We start from the raw sequence: 25,097 nt of genomic DNA on the forward strand, positions 1-25,097 counted from the left end.
CAAACGCTTACCCGGTATGAGAAAATGTATGCATTGAAAAACAGATGTTTTGTTCTCAGTTTGAACGTTTTTACATACATTTTCTTCAAAGGGAATTAAACAGTGTTGTTAAAACTGTGGGTAACATTAAGGGACTGTAGCTCCAAGTGAATTTAAATATATTATTAAAGAGTAATTAAATTTGAGTATGTTACAGAATGTCCTGTTCAAGGATTCCCTGTTCTCTCTGTTTTAGGGAGATAAAGAAACCACATTCAAGGATAAATAAACGTTACAAAATGTGTTGCTCCTCCGAAATGTTTCTGGGTTAAAACTCCCACAATTCTCTGCATAAAACCAAGGGTTAAAACACAATAGGGACTATAATACATTAACAACAGAGCTTCTTAAAGCAATATAGTTTGTAAGTCCACCAGGGACCAGAGCCCAGTTGATGTAAATCCTGCATGGACAAAATTGCTTGACCTAGACATTCTCTCTCTTCTTGGTTTCATATAATCATTCTCCAAATCATTAATCTTTCTTTTTCTAATTCTAAACAACTAAACCGCAAAAAAAAAATTACAGTATTGATCAATAAAATGTATCCCCTGCAGGACCAGCAGCTCCAATTAGGTTCTCACTTGATATGTGTTAATCTGTTTTCTTTGTTCCAACAATTGAGTTGTAGGCCAGTTTTCCCAGCGCCGAGCAATTGTGATGAAAGTGTAATATATTAAAGTCAAAAGTATTAAAGCCAAAATTACACATTCTCCTTATTTACAATGATTGGCATAGTGCTGGTAAGCACCACTGTCACTGGTGAAGTATTTTGGATTTGTAATTAAGTTATTGTAAACTTCTTTAGAGATCTAAAGGGTACAGTGGGACTGGAGAGCTTACGTTTAGAACCTTCCCTAAACCTTCCCCCCCCCCTCCCTAGCTCCTAAAGTAGCCGTTTTTAAACTTAGGGATGCAAAGAATTTTCCAAAGAGAATGATTTATATATTTACAAAAATATATTTATACGGTAAATGCCTTCACTGGTCAGATAAGACAGAAGACAAGTTAGTCAAAAAAGGCAGAATTTTTACTGATTGATCCTTTTGCATCAGTTGGGTCAATAGGTCTAGTGGACCTGGGAAGGCTTGCATTGAGCTCTGTAGTTTAAATAAGTCATCACTATGTTTGCTGGACTGTAGCTCCCATCATGCTTTTAACACTTGATTATAATAAAGATTGTAGTCCAGCAACATCTTGGTGGAGCCAAACTAACATACAAGGTATATATCCCCTTTTGGGGCTTTTGGGATGTCTACTTTGAAGAATAAAAGATTCAGTATTGGTGACAGTATATGTCCCCAAACATCCCCAAATGAAATATAGCTCTGTAGACCTAATCAAATAGGATTTTATCAGTGAAATAGCTGTTTTGGAGGCAACCACAAGGTCCATTATTTTGGGTCACGGTTTAGGTTGATTAAAACTTCAGTGCTTCCCTCTTCTCTACATACTAAACAGATTGTACTAATTGATTAAAGCACACATATACATTGATGTGAAATTAAATCTACTATCTTGGGATTTAAGGGTATGAAAAATGTTGAATTATTACAGAACGCTTGACTGAGAAAAGAGATTGAATTTTTATGTTTAGAAGTTTGTAAAAGTTAAAGAACTGAACTACTAAAAAAATATAAAAAAAATAAAATGTTATCTCAGTTTTAAAGTTTGAAAGGGGTGGCTCACCTTTTAGTATGTTATAGAATGGCTATTTCTGAGCAACCTTTCAATGGTCTAGCTCTTCTTTTTTATAGTTGTTTGCTGCTTTCTTCTGACTCATTCCAGCTTTCAAATGGTGGTTACTGACCCCATCAAAAAAACAAATGCTCTGCAAGGCTATAAATTGATGGCTACTTTTTATTACGCCTCTATCTAGTCAGGCCTAGATATTCCAGTCTATAATTTAAATCATTGCATAGTTGCTAGGGTAATTTAGGCCATAGCAACTAGAATGAAATTGCAAACTGGAGAGTTGCTGAATAAAACGTTAAATAACTCACAAAACATAAATAAAAATCAGTTGCAATTTGTCTCAGAATATCACTTTCTACATCATACCAAAGTTAATTTAAAGGTGAACAACTCCTTTAAAAGTTAATATGCATATCAACACAGCAAGCAATATCTTCAAGTGCTGAAGTTGTCCTTCTTCAACATACATAACCTCCTTTCTCCATTATTTGTGTAACATCTTGTCCGTATAAAAGACAGAGACCTGCTGTTTTCAATGCAGCAATACTGATGCTCTATTTAAGAAGACAACTAGGCTCTTAGTTTTATGCTGGGTTCACCTTTAGTTTCCAGGTAGGCATAGTAAATTTAGCTTTTAATCTGGTCACAAGTGCTCAGAGTTATGACTGGATATAAAATCTCTAGTTCTGTGCTCACCTAGAGCACACCTAGACCGTAGATCCAGTAATCCAGTCACTCCCCCTGGGGTTTGGGTTCACCATACATGAAGCTTGTTCCCTGAAGTTTTTTGTACACTCAAACAAGCATTAAATTCATTTTAAGATGACTAATTCATTTCAATGTTAAAATGTAACATAGAAATTGAAAGCGAAGAAAACAATCATCCTTGAAGCACAGAGACTTGCTGTGGTTTTTTTTTTTTTTGCTTTTCTGTTTTCAAGCTATCTTTTATGGTTTCAGTAAAAGTTAGAAGTGAATTATGCAACTTCATGGCCCAAATCTGCACTCCTCCTAGAAGAAAGCCGCATGGCCATGATGAATACTCTGTGGTTCAAAAAAAATTAGGGAACCTCCACTTGCCAATGATACTAGCAGCACTGGGTCAAAATCAGATCAACCTGATTTGGCCAAACACATGTTGGCCAGTCTAAGAGCTCAGTCTGCTCTGCTCACATCTGACAAACTGATCTTGGTTTCAATTATATCACTAACTGCATTAAACAGTCGTCTTGTTATATTACATATAAAAGTAAAAAAAAATAATTTTGCCTCATTGTATCACTAAAATGAAAGGGAGGATCATGCTCTCCTCCTCCAATCCCTCCATTTGCTTGGCCTTCGTGACACGGCCATGTCTTGGTTCTCTACTTACCTCACTAAGGGGCCGATTCACAAAGGGTCGAATATCGAGGGTTAATTAACCCTCGATATTCGACTGGGAATTAAAATCCTTCGACTTCGAATATCGAAGTCGAAGGATTTTAGCGCAAATACTGCGATCGAACGATCAAGGGATTATTCCTTCGATCGAACGATAAAATCCTTCGAATCGAACGATTCGAAAGATTTTAATCCAACGATCGAAGGAATATCTTAGGAAAGCCTATGGGGACGTTCCCCATAGGCTAACATTGAGTTCGGTAGCTTTTAGATGGCGAACTAGGGGGTCGAAGTTTTTTCTTAAAGAGACAGTACTTTCGACTATCGAATGGTCGAACGATTTTTAGTTCAAATAGTTCGATTCAAAGTCGTAGTCGAAGGTCGTAGTAGCCCATTCGATGGTCGAAGTAGCCCAAAAAACACTTCGAAATTCGAAGTTTTTTTACTTCGAATCCTTCACTCGAAGTTAGTGAATCGGCCCTTAATTATTCCTTCGGTGTGTCCAACAGTGGAGTATCATCTTCTCCCCTACCTCTTTCTGTTGGGGTTCCTCTGGAGTCTGCCCTGGGTCCCTTATTATTTTCTCTGTATACTTTCTCCCTTTGCAAACTAATCAACTCATATGGTTTCCAATACCACCTCTATGTTGATGATACTCAGATCTATCTCTCCTCTACTGATCTCAATCCAGAGCTCTTAAGTCAGGTCTCCTCCTGCCAGTCTGCTATCTCTACTTGGATGTCACAATGCTACCTTACAGTAAACCTCTCTAAAATGGAAATGGTTCTCTTTCCCCCAATTAACAACTGTAACATCCTAGAAGTATCTATTGTAGTTAACAATTCCACTTGTCAACCGACTCTCCAGGCCTGGTGCCTTGGGGTTATCCTAGATTCTGCCCTGTCCTTCACTCCTCATATCCAGTTATTAAATCATGTCACTTTCACCATCATATCCAAAAAAAAGATCATTTATAACCCAAGATGCCACCACAATTCTTATTCACACTCTCATATCACGTCAAGACTACTGTAACTCTCTATTAATTGGCCTTTCCCACCAGAGACTGTCACCTCTCCAGTCCATAATGAACACTGCCGCCAGGTTTATACACCTCAGCAAATGCTCCTCCTTCTGCCATGCCACTCTGACAATCCCTGCACTGGCTTTCGCTACATTTCAGAATAAAATTCAAACTACTGACCCTGCCATTCAAAGCACTTCATAACTCTGCCCCACCCTACATCTCTGAATGCATCTCTAGATACTCACCCAGCTGCTTACTACACTCCTCTACTGACCTGCTCCTCAACTCTTCTCTCATAACCTTCTCACACACTCATATTCAAGACTTTGCAAGGGATTCACACCTCCAGTGGAATTCTCTCCCATGGTCTGACCGACTTTCTCCCAACCTTTTTGCTTTCAAAAGTTCTCTTAAAACACACTTATTTAGAGAAGCCTATCCTCATTCTGTTTAGCGGCCAAAGCAATACCATATGCTACATCTCTCACCTGCTTATTTCTGATCATGCGCACGCCCACACCTTGTGTCTCATTCCCTTCCCCTTTAGACTGTAAACTCTTTTGCAAAGAGCCTTCCTCAACTTTTGTACCAGTACTGGTCATTATGTTCTATCTATGTAATTTATAAGATTTCTTTGTAGAAATACATTTATTTTACAGGGCTGCACAATATGTTGGCACTCTAATTATTATTATTATTATTAATAATAAATCAGCAGCTTTCTGACCCAGTACCTAGTTAGGGGTCTATCCATCCATTAAAGGAGAACTAAAATGGGTCATTGACAATAGATCTAATACTAATCCATTACTGTGATCCCCAAACCATTGATTAGGTATTTGGCCCACCACCTAGTTGGCCATATAGTGCAAAGATCCTCTCATTTAGTAAACTCATGAATGTATCTTAGTGTATGGATATTCTCAGCTACAAAACAGTAAACAGAGTTAAAATAAGACTTATGTAGGCAACATATATATTTGTTATGCAAAGGAAACAAACATAACTGTCTGTGGGAAACAATATGAACCTGATGTAGAGACAATATCTAGATGTACAGGCAATATCTAGATTTCTATTTTTCTTGTATAATAATCAGCAAAGGGACGAGAAGATGACAAATGTTTCCAGCAAAACAAAATGAATTTTGGTGGTAATGAACTTTTGCCATTGTTTCAGAATATCTCAAGGGATACTAAAGGCTAACAATGCTGTACTTTTTTTGCATTTGCTTCGCTTACTTGGCAATGCTGAGAATAACTGCATACTGATGCTTTTTTATGTTTGCTCATATAAACAAACACCCAGTAGAAGTTATTTGAGTGATGTTCCCAAAACAAAGCAGAAACCAGTGCAATTATTAGTTTATTTGACTTCTGAAAAGATGTTCAGGCCATTGCACATAATAAATAATACTCTCTGTAACATATTTTTCTCCACTTCTTACAGCACTGGGAATGTCTGGACTTTTTAGTGGTCATGTGTAGAAAACTGTAAAAAGTGGTTCAGAAATATTTAGTTATTTATTAAGCATTTGGTTGTTCATGCTTTCTTAAATCCATGGAAGTGTAAGAGTGTGTAAGAAACTGCAGTGTATTTCTTCTGGGTCAGCAATCCAATAAATGTATAAGAATCCTACAATGAGAATATCACCTGATCTGTATAAATATGTCTTCCTGACTATATAAAATAGTGCATTGTGTCTTATACACAAATGTCAATTAATAAGTACAAAGGCAGTGGTTTACAAATTGCAGAGCTTGATGTGAAAGTTGGACATACATTTTTACAGCATCTATATGTACAGTATATTATATGCTGACATATGTGACATGTTCACAGTCATAGATCCCTGCTTGGGGGTTAAATCTGACCCTTGCCTGTCTGACTACTCTGAACTCTGATTATTCTGACCCTTGCCTGGTCAGGATTATATGGTCCAAGGCCTGCACAATCTCTCAGGTTGGATGCCATGCAACAGATGCCGAACCCTGTAGTTCAACCTCCAGTTGCAGTTCCTGTGAATTCTTCTGCTGCCTTGGGTAATAGGAGTAATCCCCATGAACCAAAAATCTCCTTCCCTGACAAATTTAGTGGGGACAGGAGTAATTTTTTTTTTATTTTTCAAGAGGCGTCTAAACTGTACCTCAGTTTTTCCCTCATTTCTTCTCCCCGGGAGGGGAAAAGGTAAGGTTCCTAAGTAAGGTGACCTTACTACAAGGTGACCCCCTCTGATCCTGCCCATTTTACCCTTGAAACATTCTTTAATTGCATGGCAATTCTATACGATGACCCGGATCGCGCTTCTTCAGCCGATAATAATAAATTACGCCAGGGAAAAAGGGCTATAGAAGAGTATTGCACAGAGTTCCACCGGTGGTCTGTTGAGATCAGTTGTAACGACACTGCTCTTTGTAGGCAATTCTGGGTGGGGCTCTCAGAGTCTGTCAAAGACAGCCAAGGAAATTACCCTCCTTCTTGCACTCTGGATGACCTAATGAGGTTAGCCACCCAGATTGATAGGAGACAAAGGGAGAGGCGGGCTGAAAGGGGTACATCTTTTCTTACTGTATATAATGGAGACAAATCACCTACCTCCTCATTGCCTCTGCCTCAGGAGGAACCTGTGCAATTGGGAGTCACTCATTTGTCCCCTGAGGAAAAGGCTTGCAGGCGATCACAAGGTCTATGTATTGTGGGGACAAAGGTCATTTTCTCAACCAGTGTCCTAAGAGGCTGGGAAACTTCAAAGCCTAAATGGAGAAGGGGAGCTCCATTTGGGTCGAGAAGTTAACTCTCCCAAATTTGCCTCTAGGGTTATGGTACCAGTCAGTTTGTATTGGCCTGGGGGTTCTGCTAAGATTTCTGCCTTGGATTCTGGGGCTGCGGGGAACTTCTTAGATGCTGCCTTTGCAATAAGGTATAATATTTCCCTTATTCCCCTTATACCTCCCGTTAGAATCTTAGCAATTGACAAGAGCCCACTTGGTTAACCAAAAAACCTATGCCTGTCTCCATGTGTACTAACAATATACATTTCGAGGAAATATCCTTTCATATTTTTAACGGTTCTTCCTCTTCTCCCTTAACCCTGGGGTTACCCTGGTTACACACTCATAACCCACACATAGATTGGGTATCTGGGGAGGTTATTCAGTGGATGTCAAAATGTAAGGGCTCCTGTATGAACTCCCTTCCGGTGGTTGCAGTAACCTCTTTAGAGGGTTGTCTACTCCTTATGACTTCTCTGATGTGTTTTGTAAGAAAGCCGCTGAGACGCTACCACCTCGTAGGCGGTATGACTGCCCTATTGACTTGGTTCCAGGGTCCACTCCCCGTAGAGGGAGAACATATCCGCTTTCCTGACATTTTCCGGGATTTGCTTGGGCTATTTGTAGTGGTACAGTATATCTTGATGACATTTTAATTTTTTCTTCTAACTTGGGTGACAAGCGACAGCATGTGCGTGAGATGGATCCTGGTAAAGTCAAGGCTGTATTAGACTGGGCTCAACCCCTCTCATTATGGGCAACCCAAATGTTTTTAGGCTTTGCGAACTACTACAGGCAATTCATTAAAATATTTTCTCTGGTTGTGTCCCCAATTACGGATCTGACCAAGAAGGGTGCGGATCCCGGTATGTGGCCTCCTGAGGCTATTCAAGTCATTGAGTTCTTAAAAAAAGAATTTGTGTCTGCTCCTATTCTTCATCACCCTGATACAACCCTACCATTTATTGTAGAGATAGATGCCTCAGAAGTTGGGGCAGGGTCCAGTTCTTTGCCAAAGGAATCCAGTAACCAACAAGGTGCATCCATGTGCTTTCTTTTCTAGGAAATTTTCGTCTGCTGAGGCCAATTATGATATTGGTAATAGAGAATTGTTGGCTATCAAATAGGCCTTTGAGGAATGGAGACACCTGTTGGAGGTGGCTAAACATACTATCGCAGTTTACACTGATCATAAAAATCTTTTATACATTAAGTCAGCAAAGCATTTGAATGCAACACAGGCCAGATGGGCTTTATTCTTTACCAGATTTAATTTTTCTTTAAATTACTGGCCTGGTTCCAAGAATACTAAAGCTGACGCACTCTCTAGAAGCTTTGAATCAAGCCTATCGGAACCCCTAGCGTGTGTTTCCATTATTCCCAAAGAAGTGATTGTGGCAGCTTTACGGTCAGATCTTGCCACATTGTTATCTCAAGCACAGTCTATGGCTCCTTCGGGGGGACTGTTTGTTCCTGAAGAACTGATAGAGCAGGTACTTAGTGAAGCTCACAATTCTAAAATGGCAGGGCATCCATGTATTACCAAAACTACTGATCTTTTGTCTCGAAATGTTTGGTGGCCTTCATTCTAACTAGATGTGCAAAAATTTGTTAATTCCTGTCCTGTCAAAGGTCAAAATCCTCTAGGAATTTATCTCAGGGGTTGTTGAAGTCATTGCCTATTCCTAATAGACCTTGGTCCCATTTGTCAATGGATTTTATAATGGATCTTCCTCCATCTCTGGGTAAAACTGTGATTTGTGTGGTGGTTGATAGATTCAGCAAAATGAGTCATTTTATTCCTCTTCTACACCTGCCTTCTGCTAAAACATTGGCTGCATTGTTTATTTATAACATTTTTAAATTACATGGTTTTCCAGTCAATATTGCGTCTGACAGGGGAGTACAATTTGTTTCTAAGTTTAACTTCTGCTCCTTGGTTGGGATTAATTTATCATTTTCCACTGCATACCATCCCCAAACAAATGGTCAGACGGAGAGAGTTAACCAGTCCCTTGAGCAATTCTTAAGATGGTATATTTCTGATAACCAATTCTCATGGGCTGAGCTGTTACCTTGGGCAGGTGTGCTTATAATAATGCATCTCATACTTCTACTGGTCAATCTCCATTCTTTATTGTGTATGGGTTGCATCCTAAAGCATTTTCATATTGTGGTTGTTTGTCCTCTGTACCTTCTGTTGATGCTTCTGTAACTAAATTTTCTAAAATTTGTTCTGGGGTGCATGATTCCCTTTCTGCAGATACTGTACTATCACTCAAAAAAGAGCAGCTGATAGGTTCCGTAGGGAGGCACCCAAATATGAGGTGGGAGATTCAGTCTGGTTATTCACAAGGAAAGCCCGATAATTTTAAGATCTCTAACTCTTTCCATATCTCTCTTTTAAAGCCAGCCATACAGGTCTGACAACAATCTTTTCCTCCTCCAGTGTTGGTAGAAGTTCAGCCCGAATTTTTAAAAACTCTCTTGTGAATTATCCAAACTCGATTTGAGTTGTATTCGAATTTGAATTTAGAGATTTATCATACTCTGGCCCTTTACTCAAATTCGATTATTTGCCATGTAAAACCTGCCAAATTACTGTATAAGTCAATGGGAGAGATCAAGGGATCAATTTGATGATGTGTGTAGCCTTCCTGACATTTTTGCGGAGAAAAAAAACCTCAAATCAAGTTTTTATAATTCAAATCGAATTTGATTTGAGTTTTCAGGTTGTTTAAATTCGTTCAAGTTTACAAAATTTACTTTTATTAATAAATTTCGAATTTATGGGAGTTTAAAAAAACATTAATTCAAAATTTGACCCTTGATAAATGTGCCTCTATGTGTCTTAGGAGGTATTTAGTGGAGGTATTAAACCTCAACTATTAATGCTGTGAGTTTTTTTGGCACCAAAGTGAATACATCACCCATCTACCTAGTATGTCCTGTAATAGCTGGAGTTATTTACACAAGCCTAATGTCTAATTCATTCTAAGAAGTCATGAATTTTCTGTCTGTAACTTAGGTCAAATCACTGCATGTGCCACATTATATTTCTTTCTTTCTGAAAGCAGTAGGAGTTCACACTTTATTCTCTGATGCTTGCAGTCCTAACAGTGGTCCCAGAAAACTGCTCTTATAAGGCAGGAGCAGAGGGGGTGGCACATTACTTTTTTTATCCCTCTGCCTGTCTGGCGTATTATTCTCCCTTCCCACAGGAGAAAACTGGTCTACTCACAGATTAATCCCAGCCCAGCTGCACTGGTTTTGTGTCTGCTACTTTTTCAGGTTAAGGTGCTACCTGACAATTCTATAGTTGACCAGGAGTGTCAGTTTTCCCAAGAAAAGGGAAGTCACCATGTGCTAGGGAATTCCACCTAATGGAGAAGGTAGGTGGTATTCAGATCCTTAAGTGAATTTAGATAGTCTGAAGGTACCTTTGTTATAGCTTGCTCTAGGAGTGAAAGTTAAAATAAGAGCAGCTAGTTAGCAGTTATCATAGTAAAAGGATCAGTAATACTGGGTGCCTCTTGGCCAGGCCCGGATTTGTGGAAAGGCCAACAAGGCCCAGGCCTAGGGCAGCAGGATTTTAGCAGGGGGCATACTGCTCAACCACACCCACATTTGTTCAGAAACACTGGGGATGAGCAAGGGATACGATCATTTTTTAAACATCCTGTGTGCCAATGTCCATTGCTCCGGTCCCGATTATGAAAATTTGAGTAAATAAAAGGGAGGGGCTGGGGGCGACCAACAACATGTAAATCCGGCCCTGCTCTTGGCAATGTCAGGACTCAAGTACATATTTAGGGATAGAGATATCAGTCGGAGGGCCTTATACTTTAGTATTGGACACTTTTGAGAAAGTATCATTGTCATTAGTACCTGAACTGAGCAAATACTGTTAGAGAAGGCATCTGTGAACCAATTGCTGATCAACTGCTATATACATTCTAGTGAACAAACAGTTACTCATTGTTCAAGAACCACTGGAGCTAACCTGAGAGTTAAGGTTCAGCTATGTTACCTATCTTCCACTAATACAGCAAGGTCTCATCCTTAGTGTAAGTGTTACATGTAACACCTGCTCTACTGAAAGTTGCCCCTCGCCTGACAGGGTTAAGGGCAGGTAAAACTACAATATTCTATCTGAAATTGTGTAACAGTGTCCACCAATGTTGTTGTTTAGATGTTCAGGGCTGGAAAATATTTGTTAAATGCCTTCTGTTATTGTAGATAATGAATCCAGACGCTATTCTGAATGAGTTGCATATATCTCCTGTGGTTATCTCCAACCAAGCAATTTACAATAGGCAAATGGTGTAATATTTGCATAGATAATTTGACACTAAAGCCAAGGGCCATAACTCAAAATACCACTTTGCTTCTTAGAAACCCACTTGGTAGGGGAGAATAATGCAAAGGTGGTAGAATAAGAGTCAAATAATGCAAGCCATGCCAATTTTAGTCTAAAATCACTTTGGTAAATAGGCCCCAAGGAGTGCTCAGGCTGATGATACTCCATGAAATTTGGGCCAACACTCAGTTCTCAGTGATTTTTGTCATTACCATTAATTACATACTCCATATGCATAATTAGTGTTTGTTATTAGTCGCTGCTGAAACTACAGTTTCATCCCAATTCAACATTTACGTTTTTTTTTCTGTTCATGTAAATATAGTGATCACAATTCATTTACTTACTGAAATGTCAGTTTTTTTTGTCTGTTCCTTGAATTCTTTTTTGTGTCCTTGTCATGGCATTTTAGTTGTAAAGTGACCTTTTGAAGTAATTACTTCTTTGGAGGCAGCAAAAAGCAATCATACAAGGTAAGTTCTACGAGCATTACAGTGATTAATGTATTTAATATCATTTCAGTTGTGTTTTTTAACGGTGGAAATGTGAGTATAATAAACTCACTGATGGTAGAATGAATAGGAAATATGCAGCTATTTTTTTTTTTCAATGGCTATTAAATTAAGAGATACAAGATTGGGGCAATCATTTTCCAAGCTTAGCTTAGAAAAACTGGCATATCACATTTCCCATTGTATAATTTACAATATAAAAACTCTAGCATGTGGAATGACTAATGTTTGCTTATTTAGGATTCAGTGAAACTTTTGAGCCTTTAGACTTTTTTATTTCTAAAGTATTTTGGTAATGTGGCTTAGTTTATTTGACAATCAGGGGACAAGTATACTTCATGTGTCATTCACACTTTATCCATTGCAATTTCTTATTCTTGTGCGGATTTTTTTATATAGTTCAATCCATACAAATAGTACTTCAATAAATGAAGATTGGTCTAACTGGCCTATTGAACACTGTAGTATGTTATATTTTGAATTTTAAAAAGAGCTTACATTTATGCTGCGTTTGTTTCTAGCTGAATATAAACCTCCCATAAAATGTTCTTTATTGCTGTCCTCAGCTCTACAAACGAGGAGGACCAAAGGGAAAAAAATATTAGAATAGATGCTGCTGCCATGAAAAGTCTGCCCACAAGCACTATATCATTTATTTTGTTGTTATGTAATGTAGGAAGATTGCTCTGTTATTTTGGCTTGCCATGCCAAAATCAGGCTAGGTGTAATGCTGTGTCGATGTACGGAGCATGAAAAATGTGTTATTTTGCTTTAAAGGAAATATGGTGTGGGATCCCTTATGTGGAAAATCTGTTATCTAGAAAGCTCGGCATTAAGGGAAATTCATGACCTATGAAGCATATTTTTAGCAAATAATTCGAATTTTTAAAAATAATTTCCTTTGTCTGTGTAATAACAAGTACCTTGCACGTAAAGACATTTTGGCAGCAAAACAATCCTTGTGCCTTTATTTAAGATTTCAATTATTTCTTGCAGTATGGGGATCCAAATTACAGATAGATCCCTTTCCCAGAAAATCCCAGGTCACAAGCATTCTGGATAAAACATCCTATACAGATATGGGGCCAGTTATACAGAATGCATGGGTTTTTCTAAATAAGGGGTTTTTCTGTAAGTCTATTAAAAAAAATTTGAAACCTTAATTAAATTCTATTGGATTATTTTGCCTACAGTATGGATTATTACATTTTATCTGGGATCAACTACAAAGTACTGTTTTATTATTACAGAGAAAAAGGAAATCATGTAATAAAATTATGAATTATTTGATTAATATGGAGTCAATGGAAGATAGCCTTCCTATAATTTGGATTTGCTCCTCCAAACTCCTCCATTCCTAAAACGTCCAGAATACTCCAGAATATCATCAAGGGTTACTAATGATGAAGCTGCAAGGCAGCAACCATAGTGTTCTAAGAGCAACACTGAACTAAACAATATTCTAAGCCCTACAGGGCTAGAGCCCCAACCTAAATATTCACCAATGAGAATCCTTTCTGCTCTGTTTACACATGATTCTCTTCCTGGTACCATGTGACCATTGAAAAAGAAGAATTTATAATCATCCTGGCCTAGGGAGGTCAATGACATAGGGTAGAACTTACACAATCCTTTTAGGGAAAGAAGCATGTTTGTTACAGCTAAAAAAGACTATGAGCATGGGGTTCTTGGCAGCCACCTTAAGCCAGAGACTTGTAAATTGCATAAAGGGTTTGATTCTTTCTGCAATCACAAAGACAGCTTCCAGAGTTGGTCAATCATGTAGCATTCCAGACAAGCCATTATAAGGAACAATCTGGCCTTGATTGTGATGGTCCCAAGACTAATACTGCTGGCCCAAGACTTTGGGCCAGCTATGATTATTGGAGAGAGCTATCTTTATAGGCAGTAAAGGCTTTGTTTGCCAAACTGCATGGATCAATTATCTAGGCAGCAATAATGGATGCAGGCTGACAATAATTTACATTATACACAGAAAGAACCAAATTTAACTATTCCTTACAATTTGTCGACAATTATGTCAGAAGAGAAAACTTTGTTTTTTAAGAGTAAAAAACGCTGTTTTATCACAGTATTAAAATGTTTTCCTAGCTCTGAACACTTAAACAACTCTAAAGTGTGATTAAACATATAATTTGTAAAGTAATCCCCATCTCAAGAAGTCAAGAATTCATGAAGTCAAGAGTGAATTTATTGTCATTTAATCCAAATATGTTTGTACAGTACACAGTGAAACGAAACAACGTTCCTCTAGGACCATGGTGCTACACAACACAACATAGATGTACCGAACAACAGACAAAAAATGCAAGTGCAAAAAAAAACTCCTGCAAGACAGGACAGCATAGTGCAGGGACAGGACAAGACAGTGCACACTCAGCAGATGTAATATGTTAAGTAAATAATGCTAAACTTCAGACATGATGGATGTATCATTGTGACATAACAGTACCAAGAACATTATAAAGAATATGACAAAGTGCAGATGTGCTCATAGGGAACAACTGTATCCAATGGCTAATTATCCATACAATGTCATACAGTTGCTGTATAACGGTGTGGTATATAGTAAGGTCAGATGGAGTGTGTGTGTGAGAGAGAGATCTGTCCGGTCCCTGAGTATTCAGGAGCCTTATGGCTTGGGGGAAAACTGTTACACAGTCTGGTAGTGAGGGCCCTAATGCTTTGGTACCTTTTTCCAGATGGCAGGAGTGTGAACAGTGAGTGTGAGGGGTGTGTTGGATCAGCCACAATGCTGGTGGCTTTACGGATGCAGCGAGTGGTGTAAATGTCCATGATGGAAGGAAGAGAGACACCTATGATCTTCTCTGCTGTCTTCAAAATCCTCTGTAGGGTCTTGCGCTCCATGACAGTGCAGTTCCCAGCCCAGACAGTGATACAGCTGCTCAGGATGCTCTCGATAGTCCCTCTGTAGAAGGTTTTGAGTATGGATGGTGGGAGATGGGATTTCCTCAGCTTGCGCAGGAAGTAGAGGCTCTGTTGGGCTTTCTTTACATTAAACCTTTATTTTTGAAGATTCAATATCAAATTACGATTAGATACAGTATATGATATTATGATATATGCATGTATCTATCTATATCTACATCTCTATATATATATATATATATATATATATATATATATATATATATATATATATATATATATTGGTAAGGGTTTGGGTAGCTGGGATCAGTTTTCCTGGTGTATCACAGCCTACGGCACAAGCACAACTCATGAGAGTGTAGTCTCTTTTTGGCAGTTTATTGTCTCTTGCAGCAAAAATAAACAAAACAAACATTTCAAAATAAAATCCTTGCCACTTCATGGGCTTCTAACTAATACAGGTCAGTTTTCCTAACTAACAGGAGAAGGCCTACCGCCTGTCTCCCCAAAACAAAGAACATACAAGAATATACAAAATCCCAAACCTTTTGGTGATTTCAATCCCTCTCACACAGGCAGCTTTCCTGTGTATTTTTCCCAGCCAGGAACTCTCCACTCTGGCTTGAGCTGCCTCTTTAATTAACCACCAGAGATACCTCAGGACAACTCAAAACACCCGGGCTGGACCGGGTATTATTATTATTATTATTAACGTATTTATATAGCGCCAACATATTGCGTAGCACTTTTAGGAACCTGGGGCATAAATAAGCTGGACTTTCCCAGGTATCCTAGTAGTGACCTCACCACAATATATATATATTTACATATTTTTCTTAATACAAAATGTCCCTTTTTCTAGTTCAGTATTAAATAGAGTCTCAATGAAACAAAAATAACTCTTCTATATAATAAAAAGAGTGACAATAATTTATTGGTAAGTAACAACATACTATAATTACATTAATCTCTTGGTTTTTCAATAAAATATTTATCTTGTGTATACATTCAGTGATTAACTATACTGCTTATAACATTTTTCTTCACTTTAGCATTGCCAATAAGTGATTATAAACCAGTTTTTCTTCATCAATGGTCTTTAAAAGTACTGCGCATTATATAAAGTAATAAGGCAAGAAGTCATACACGGGGGGATGACAAATTAGAGGAAGGGATTTGTTTCGGACGTCAATAATCCAGAATGCAGCCTACAATTACCTATTAAATTATCTGCCATTATCATTATTTCTAATTATTGTTTTCTTTTCTATGTAGGAAATATCGTCATATATTACTTAATAAAAAATATGCAGGAAAACAACTTATGATTTACTACCTACTTTAGTTGTAGTTCACTGCAGGGTGCTGGTACAGTCTCAGGCTTTGTGTACTTTAAAGCCCTATTCTGAATTGCTGCTCAATTTACAGTTTCTAAATCTTTTTTACCTATAAAACACAGTGTTGGTTGCACTTAAAGGGGGTATATACCTTCCATAGCAGTGCTGCACCACTAAAAGTCTATTCTCAAGAATATTATTTATGGTTAAGACATACTAGGAAAAAACTGAATAACAAAACTGCCTCAAGGGGCAAGAGGCTAATTTTTGCAAAAGTATCTTCCAATGAGAACTACGTTTGCTCTGTTCCCTTTTGACCGTCTTCTTGGTTCCATGAGATCATTGTCAAAAGCATTATATATATACTGTAGTTCTGAACTCCTAAACAGAACCATATCTGCCCTTCTGAAGTATGATTAAAGATTGATATTGGCAAAAGTTGGCAAAAGGTAGCACGACTCACGCTGGATAATTTTTGTGCAATTAAACTTGGGATGGCTATTATGGAGAGCTCAGGGGAGCAAAAGATTTGTGTTACAGAAGGTATACATCATATGGATATATGGTCTTGTTTTGAGAGGTCTTGACGTAAGATACTGTACATCTGCAAAATATGTTTAATATACTGGAAAGATTTGCTCTGGGGCAGTAATTTATAGCAACTTATCAATAATTAACTATACTCAGTGAGCTGCAGGAAAAAATAGCTGCCATGGGTTACTTAAACAAACCCCCAAACACCATAAATCAGCTATTTAATTATATGCTTACATACAGTATATGTGATACATATGACTTTAGGTGAAACAGATCACAAACTCCTTTAATGCTGCCTTGTTGTTGCTTTTATGTTTGAGGTTGACTACTTTCCCAAGTTATGGCTTGGTATGCTCAGATCAGCTAGTACCTGTTGTTAGAGTGATTATCCTAAATAGAAAATGTATATTTCAATAGCGAGTGCAGCCTGCAATACCAAGAGTTATGGATTTGGGCTGGTACTGTCAGAGTTTACTTGATTCATTTACATTTTGAATTGGTTATAAAAAGTTGTGTTTTCACTATACTGCTTTGCCCACAGGGTAACTGCAGTTTCTAAAGAAAATAGAATGTGTGGCAGATGCATTAAACCTAAACCACTTTCAATAACACTTATAAAATATAACACTGGGAACTAGCAATTAAATGGTATGAACTACAATGCCGATTTAATTTACTTAATGAAGCTAAAGATTTTGAGTTTTAACAAGCTATTCTCTTGACTAAACATTGCAGACCTTATCTCATTACATGGGACATATACCTTCCCTAACCCTGGCTCTTTTGTGCCCCCTAACTCTCAAAACTAGGCATTTTAAGAAACTAAAATCTAAAATAGAATAATGCTAGAAATGCTGTATTTTGTATACTAAACATAAATATGAACTTACTGCACCGGAAGCCAAATTAAACAAATTAGTTATGTTTTCAAATTTGGCCAAAGGGGGTCACCATCTTGTAACTTTGTTAAATATCTTTGCAAGATCAAGACTGTGCACATGCTCAGTGTGGTCGGGGTTGCTGTTGGGAGGCTAAGCTTAGGGTTCATCATAAATTATCAAAACAGGGAAGTCAAATAATATCTGCCACAGAAGCAGATACAGCAAGACTGATTAATAATCAGAATATGAAGACTGTATTGGGTCCTGTGTTGTCAAGTAATCTAATGTGGATTTTATAGTTTTTATATTGTTTAATACAAACTTTCTCCAACTCTCCAGAATCAGTGGCTGCAGCAAAAAAAAAATCCTACAAATAGAATCCCAGTTTATCTGTTTAAATCTGACTCCATGATCTTTGTCCCTTCAGCTGGAATTGGAAACATTAAAGAGGATTTAAAGGCAAAAATAAAATACCATTTTTACTTCATTAAACCTATCCCCAATATACTTCAATAAAAAAATCTGTACAGTTTTTTAAAGAAACCTGTCTGTATGCAGTGAAATTTCCCATTTATTTACTTGCTTTGACTGCTGCAGATATGAATCTCTACATGGTCGCCAGCTGTACTACAGGGAAACAAACAAAGCTGCTTTCTGCGAAGTCCCTTCCACCTGCCATTTGAAAGTATGAGTGTTTCCCTGCAGAGCATTTATTAATTAAAATATATTGGAGATATGTTTCTTTTTCATTTAAGTAAAAATAGGATTTTATTTTTTTGCCTTTACATACCCTTTAATTCTAGATGTTGAAGTATTTTCTAATGAGAACCATCCACAATAGCATACATATTGGTTATCTAACATATTGGAAACACTGTGTAATATTATCTTGCTAATATTAGACTATAAGCAACCTTAAGAAAAAGGAGATAGTGTTCAAAACAAAAAATATTTATTGCCTTTAATAATGATTGTATGAAACAAAGAACAGTTAGTCAAATGTAAACAAAAGAGGCAAAATATATAATGGAGGAGCAGCTTGCATCAGTTTGGATAACTGAACTAACTAAAGCATTTTATTCACAAACATTTCTTATTACAGACCTTTTGTTAATTATTACTCTACCAAATGGCTGCTGTGCCCACAGTTCCCCATATACCTTTAACATTTTAATTTGTCAATCAGAATCACTGGCTGCAGAACATGACCATAGTCATTCATTAAGGTAAGTGAGCAGGACCAAAACCTTTATAAACAGAATGAAAGTATAGTTATGGCATTAAAAGTGCAGAACAAAGGCATCCCACAAAAAAGTACACATAGCACATTTGTTTGAGAAGATAAATAACTCATTCATAAATATTATCTTTATGGCCTATAGTTTCTTATAATTCTTGTTACCCCCATAATTTATTTGTTGGATTCCAAGTGTATAGGTGTGGATACAAATGAGCGCAGGAAATTCTGCTGTAAAAGGTGCCTTTATGCAATACCACAACATGTTTTGAGATCTTGCTCTTTATCAAGTGTATATTCACCAAACAGTGTACAAAACGTTTAAATAAAATAAGTCCTTCCCACCATTCATCTGATGGTTACACCATATTTTCGATTGTTGCCATAATCTGCCCATCAAAAAAGAGATCAAACAGCACAACCACCAACCTAAAAACATGTTTATCACTGTATTTTTCTTTCTTTGTGTGCAAGCTGTAAAAGTCAATAAAAACTATTTACAAATTAAACCTCTGCACTGCCACTTTTGGCCTAAAGGGCCCATAGACCCCTGGGCCCACCAGGAGTTTTCCTGGTATCACGGTGGGCCAGTCCGACACTGACCAGAAGAAGCCTTGTAAATAAAAAAACTCAATGCTTTAGAACCATTAGGTTTGAATGACCAATGGAGTATGGCGTGCTTTTTCTAGTAATAAATACTAATCTTGCTCTCCTTCCCCTAACAGATGATGCTGCCTTGAACTTGAAGGTGCATTGATTCACCTGTATGGCAAAGTAACATATAGTGTTACACTTAAATTGGGGTTAATCTAAGTAACATGTTTGGTTACATGGACATTTGGCAGTAACTTTGCTACTTCTTTAACGAGTTCAAAGATGTACACAATGTGTTGTTTAATGTTGACTCCTGTAGGCCAAAAGTGGCAGTGTAGAGGTTTCATTTCTAAATAGTTTTTTGACTTTTACAGCTTGCACACAAAGAAAAAAAAACACAGTGATGAAGATGTTTTTAGGTTGGTGGTTTTGCTGTTTGATTTGAGCAGATTATGGCAACAAACGAAAATTTGGATTAAACATTTTCACATGGGACTGTTCTAGACTTATGTTACTTGAGCCAGTCAGGCTGCAAATCCTCACAGCAGTGGCTGGTGTAACCAATCAGATGAATGGTGGGAGGGACTTATTGTATTTAAACTTATTGTACACTGTTTGGCAAATATTCACTTGATAAAGAGCAAGAGCTCGAAACATGTCATGTTATTGAATAAAGGCACTTTTGCAGCAAAATTTCCTGCACTCATTTGTATCCACACCTATACACTTGTAATTCATATATTGCTTGCTTTGGATGGAAGCTGGGTGTTGGGATACTGGAAGATTTTCTGAGGGCAACGGAGTACCAGCTCACTGCTTATCAATGTATTCATTGGGGTAGGGTATTAAGCATACCTACAGGGCATTTATAAGACATCTATGGCTTTCTTTATTTCTGATGTCTGCATACAAGAAGGTAAAATATTGTTTTTGTGCTCAATAGAAACACATTCTTCATGTGATCCAAGATACACCAATGAAAAATAGCTCTGTTTTTGGGATCTAATCAGTATCTCATTCTGTGTTTTAAAACCCTGTGTGGGTGAGCCTTTGTTTACAGGGTGTCCCATGATGGCACTTATTCGAAACCAAATGTGACTTTTTTTCCCCCAGAATTCCTAATATATTTCCTTTTTTATCTTTATTTTTTCAGTTTGTTGTTGCTTTTATTATCATTATTGTTGTTAAGCTTTTATAACACATAAGTACTAGTTTTAAGAGATTACCTAACTTGTTTTCTCAGTTGAGAATGGTAAAAGCTTTTGCTTCTCCAAAAATAGTTATAGCAAAGTGTCCCATTAAAAAACAGTTGAAAAACAGGTATTTTAGAAGACTTAGCTAGTAAAACATAATAGAGTAGCCTGAAACAATTTTCATTTTTTATAAGAGTAACATTTTTAAAAAGAGCCAATTTTTGGTTGAATTAAATTGGAAAGAGTGTACAAGGACTGCAAGTCAAAACCACAAAAATACTTTTTTTGTTGTTGTTTACATCACCTGGAAAAATACAACTTTATCTCCATCAAGCTATGAAATATTCTCACTACATTGATTTTCTATTATATCTAGGTCACATATTAAGGTGGTACTGGGAATCTTAAAGTGTTTAAACCCAATCTCATTTTTGTTAATGGAGTGATTCAGGGAATTACCTTATCTTAAAAGCTCTGTTCTTAAAAAAAAAAGTCACCTTTCATTATTTTTATACTGCACACTGTTTCTCTTGTAATAAACCCTCTGGAGGTTCTGGAGTGTCTGCTAAAATGAGAAACTCTGGTATGTTCTAAAATACCTTTTGACATCACTAATGCAATAATGATATGTGTAACAAGTTAAGATCAGATGACCTCGCACTTAATTTGAAAGACTAGTCCCTACTTCATTTCTAGGTCACACCATGGTATAATCAAATTCTATTTCTTCATCAAGTATTTATGTTTTATAATTTAATTGTATAATCCTGGATAAAAAAGCCCAATTATTTCAAACACAATGTGGATAATTTTCCAGTTCACATGCACAGGCTCACTTTTTCATTTTGTAAAAGATTGTCCATATTCAATTACCTTTTCTTATGTCAGAGAGGAAATGCTAATCAAAATGTATGCATTTAGACTGTTTCATAGTTCACGTTATTAATACAGTTCAATTTGCATGTCAATTCATTTTGATGAATTTCAGACAACCTAATTGTACTCTTACAAATACTGTGCATATACTTAGCACTGAAAATAAGGCACTTGAAAGGAAATCTCGTATATTTATTGGAGTGAAAATAACAAAGGTAAACAATTAACAGCATAAAAATAAGTAGTAAACAGGCAATTCCCAGTAGGCATGATTTTTGTTTTTTAGGTTATTTATTATGTTCCATAGATTGCAGGTGTGGGATCTATATTCTGGAATGCTTAGTTAGTGTCTAGGTTTCATTGGGTGACAGTTATTCTGTGATGTGAAGATCCATGCCTTAAATGTCACCTTTAGGCCCCACATAAAACATCCCTGGAACATACAACTGAAGTCCTGAACAACATAAACTCACCCTCATAAAGAGAAAGAAATTGTTTTAGGAAAGAAAATAATTCAGATGTACTTGTAGAATGGATGTGGTGTGGTGGATGAGCTCTCAAAACATGGGTCCAAAGAAGGATGGAAACTTTTATTGTTTATCTAACAGTGGGAGCTCTTAAGGTGGGTATATTACTAGGGCTGCAGATGTTTCAGTTCTCACTGGATTTGTCACTTTTCACCTACTTTCTCCAAAATATACTCCCATATCTTACATTAGAGGCCTGCAGCTCTGGTCATCTCTGGACCTTGACAGACATTTTCCAGCTTCCTTCTAGTTCTTTTCAGGATACAATCTGTTTTTAGAGGTCACCCTCCAAGTATATAGCCTTGATGGTACAACAGTAAAACTAACTGTTAAAATATTACACAGACGTATTGAAGTATTTGGAGTTCTGGACTTTAGCTCAGGATGTGCTCTTCAGTAAGCCCTTCCCTGCAATAGACAACTTGCCCCATACACCCTTCTCCACAAGGGAAGTTCAAGAGACTTAAAATGCCTAACTGTCTACCCATCTATATTGTATGCTGTGTCTGCATCCGACAGTCCTGTTGTGTCGGATCAACGCTGCGACACCATCCCACAATGCATTCACTTACCTTATTTCCATCTAATCCGATTTGATGCCTGTGTTTTTGGGCAGCATGTCGGATCGCTCTAAAAGTGTCCGTGGATTTCATCCCTAAAGTTCACTACTTTATAAATATGATTCTAAAAATCCCATAAGAATGCATAAAAAGAGTTTGTATGTGGTGCGCTCTAATCTTACATTTTGATAAATCTGCCCCTTCGTGTGCTGCACACCATTAATAAATATGGACAACGATTGCTCAAAAGAAATAAACATATGAAATAACATGGTTATGTTACTTTTATTTCTGTTATTACTTTATTGGTGGAAGAGCTATGTCTATGTGGGTAATGCCTGGCTCGTACATCTAATTTCTCTTTCTTTTAATATTTATTAATTAACTATAATTATTAGTTATAACATTCATTTCTGGAAAGCAGCTACAATCTGACATCCAGCTCCAGTCAGAAAGGTATTTAAGTAGCAATAGAGTTGGGAGGAATAATTATAAGAATCTTACTCTGTTCTTTTAGAATGTGCATTTTTATTCAGGCCCATTGATCAGAGGTTTGAAATAGATGTATTTTATTTATAGTATCTTTATCTTATAGTAACTTTATCCATCCCAGATTCATGAAGTTGCTTCTGCGAAAATCATGCTTTGCCATCGTATATTATGCAGTGTCCCTACAGGCAAGGAGGTGATTGATCATGTGCAGTCAGTTGTTATTTATCTGGCTCTTACCACACCTCTGTGCAGCGAGGGAGCACCTGGCAGATTAGATAACTGCTTACTTTTAGAAAAAAAATATCTAAATCTGCAACCCTTTGCTCATGCTCAGAGGAGAAGAAAAGCTTTAAGGAAAATAAATGATTTGTTTGTGTTTTCACAGGCATTAGAGTCATTTGAAACATTTTGTAGTACTCAGTACTATAAAAGCCCCCCAAAAAATAGATGCTGTACGTAAAATAGACACCCAAAGATTTGTTATGTTAAAGGGATAGCGCTCACAATACTTCTTAAAATGTCCCCTAAAATGTTGCTACTAGATTTCGTCAGGACATTTTCAAGGGTTAAAGCACAATGGGCAGCAACACCCCACAAAACATATTTCCAAATCCTACTTGGCCAGTGACTCACATGATGCAAAAGAGGCAGATTGACCTGTTGTCTTAAATATTCCTAAACGACCATTCTTTAATACTGTAGATCAGTAATTGTCAGACTTTTTTGTTTAAGCCTTCTTTGGTAAAAGCTCCCCATAACTCATAACAGTATTAGAGAAAACATTGTTGTGCTGGGGCAGCCATAGTTCCATAAATGATATAAGACATCAAATGAGTGCTCACCCCCAAATCCCCACAACTTGACTTTCATGCTAAATTATCAGGAGTATATAGATGCTGAAATAGGTATTATCCTTAAATCTCACCCGAATTGGCCTTGGGAGGCTAGCTTCACAGTTTGGGAACCACTACTGTAAATTCTACTCTACCTCTCTATTTTTCACACCACTTTATTTTGATTATACCAATGTTTTTATGGGTAGCATTTGTAAAATGTTCAGTGTCTTTTGCATTGAAATATGCATAATATCTTCACTATTCTCATTCTACTTGCAAACCAGCATCAAATATCTTTTAACATGATCCTGTAAGAAACATAATATAGAGTCTTTGAAAATTAATTAGCCTGCTGTTTTGCCTTTAGCAAAAATGATTGATGTAGAAAAAAAAAACAGGACTTTTTCAGTTTCAGTGTTCTTGTGGCACAGAATACCTTGGGATATATATCAAGCAAGAAACCTAGCAGCACATAAATGACCTGGAAATATTTATTACAAATAGACAGCAATAAGTAAATAATTTATCTATCTGAGTATGTTTCCAGCACTTTATATGAACACTTAAGCATCTTTATTATAATTTAATTCCTGACTGAACTGTAAAGAAAACATTTTGCAGTGCACTGATTTCAGTTTCACAGTACTTGTACCTTTTGTAGTGTAGTAATGAAGAACATGTGGAAGTAAAGATGGTATTTCTTTTGTACACTGATATTCAAAGTAGAATAAATGGCACTAATATCACAGTCTGATCATATACTCAAATACTTAAAGCCAATTGGAGGTAAAATACTGATCATACCTGGTGTTTCAAGAGGAAAGAAAGAAAGAAAAAAAGAAAGAAAGAAAGAAAGAGAAAGAGAGAGAGAGAAAGAAAGAAAGCGAGAGAGAGAAAGAAAGAGAAAGAAAGCGAGAGAGAGAGAAAGAGAAAGAAAGAAAGAAAGGTTATTACACTCATAGGTCTTTTTAAACAGACAATTTTTTATTGAAGATCAGCATTTCGGACTCTGGAGAACAGTATGCTGAATGTATGTATAATTGTTTTCTACTGCAATTTACACTTTAACATAGGAAGAAAGATAATATCAGCAAGATCAATAAATGTTTTATAAAGCACAGGAATATCTGCCAGGCTTTGCTTGTCTGGTCCCTGGCTGCTGGAAGGTATAGAGACTTTTTACTTTCAAGAAAAATTCTATGGCAGCCTCTAGGCAACAGACCAACAGACCTATGTAAATAATACAGAGGTAGTTTTACCTATGAACAAAATTAATTAATTCTTCAGCTGAATCAAGTTCTCCATATCTAACCAAGTAACCTGTTACTAAAAC

Source organism: Xenopus laevis, chromosome 8L (assembly GCF_017654675.1).
Source record: "Xenopus laevis strain J_2021 chromosome 8L, Xenopus_laevis_v10.1, whole genome shotgun sequence".
NCBI lineage: Eukaryota > Metazoa > Chordata > Amphibia > Anura > Pipidae > Xenopus > Xenopus laevis.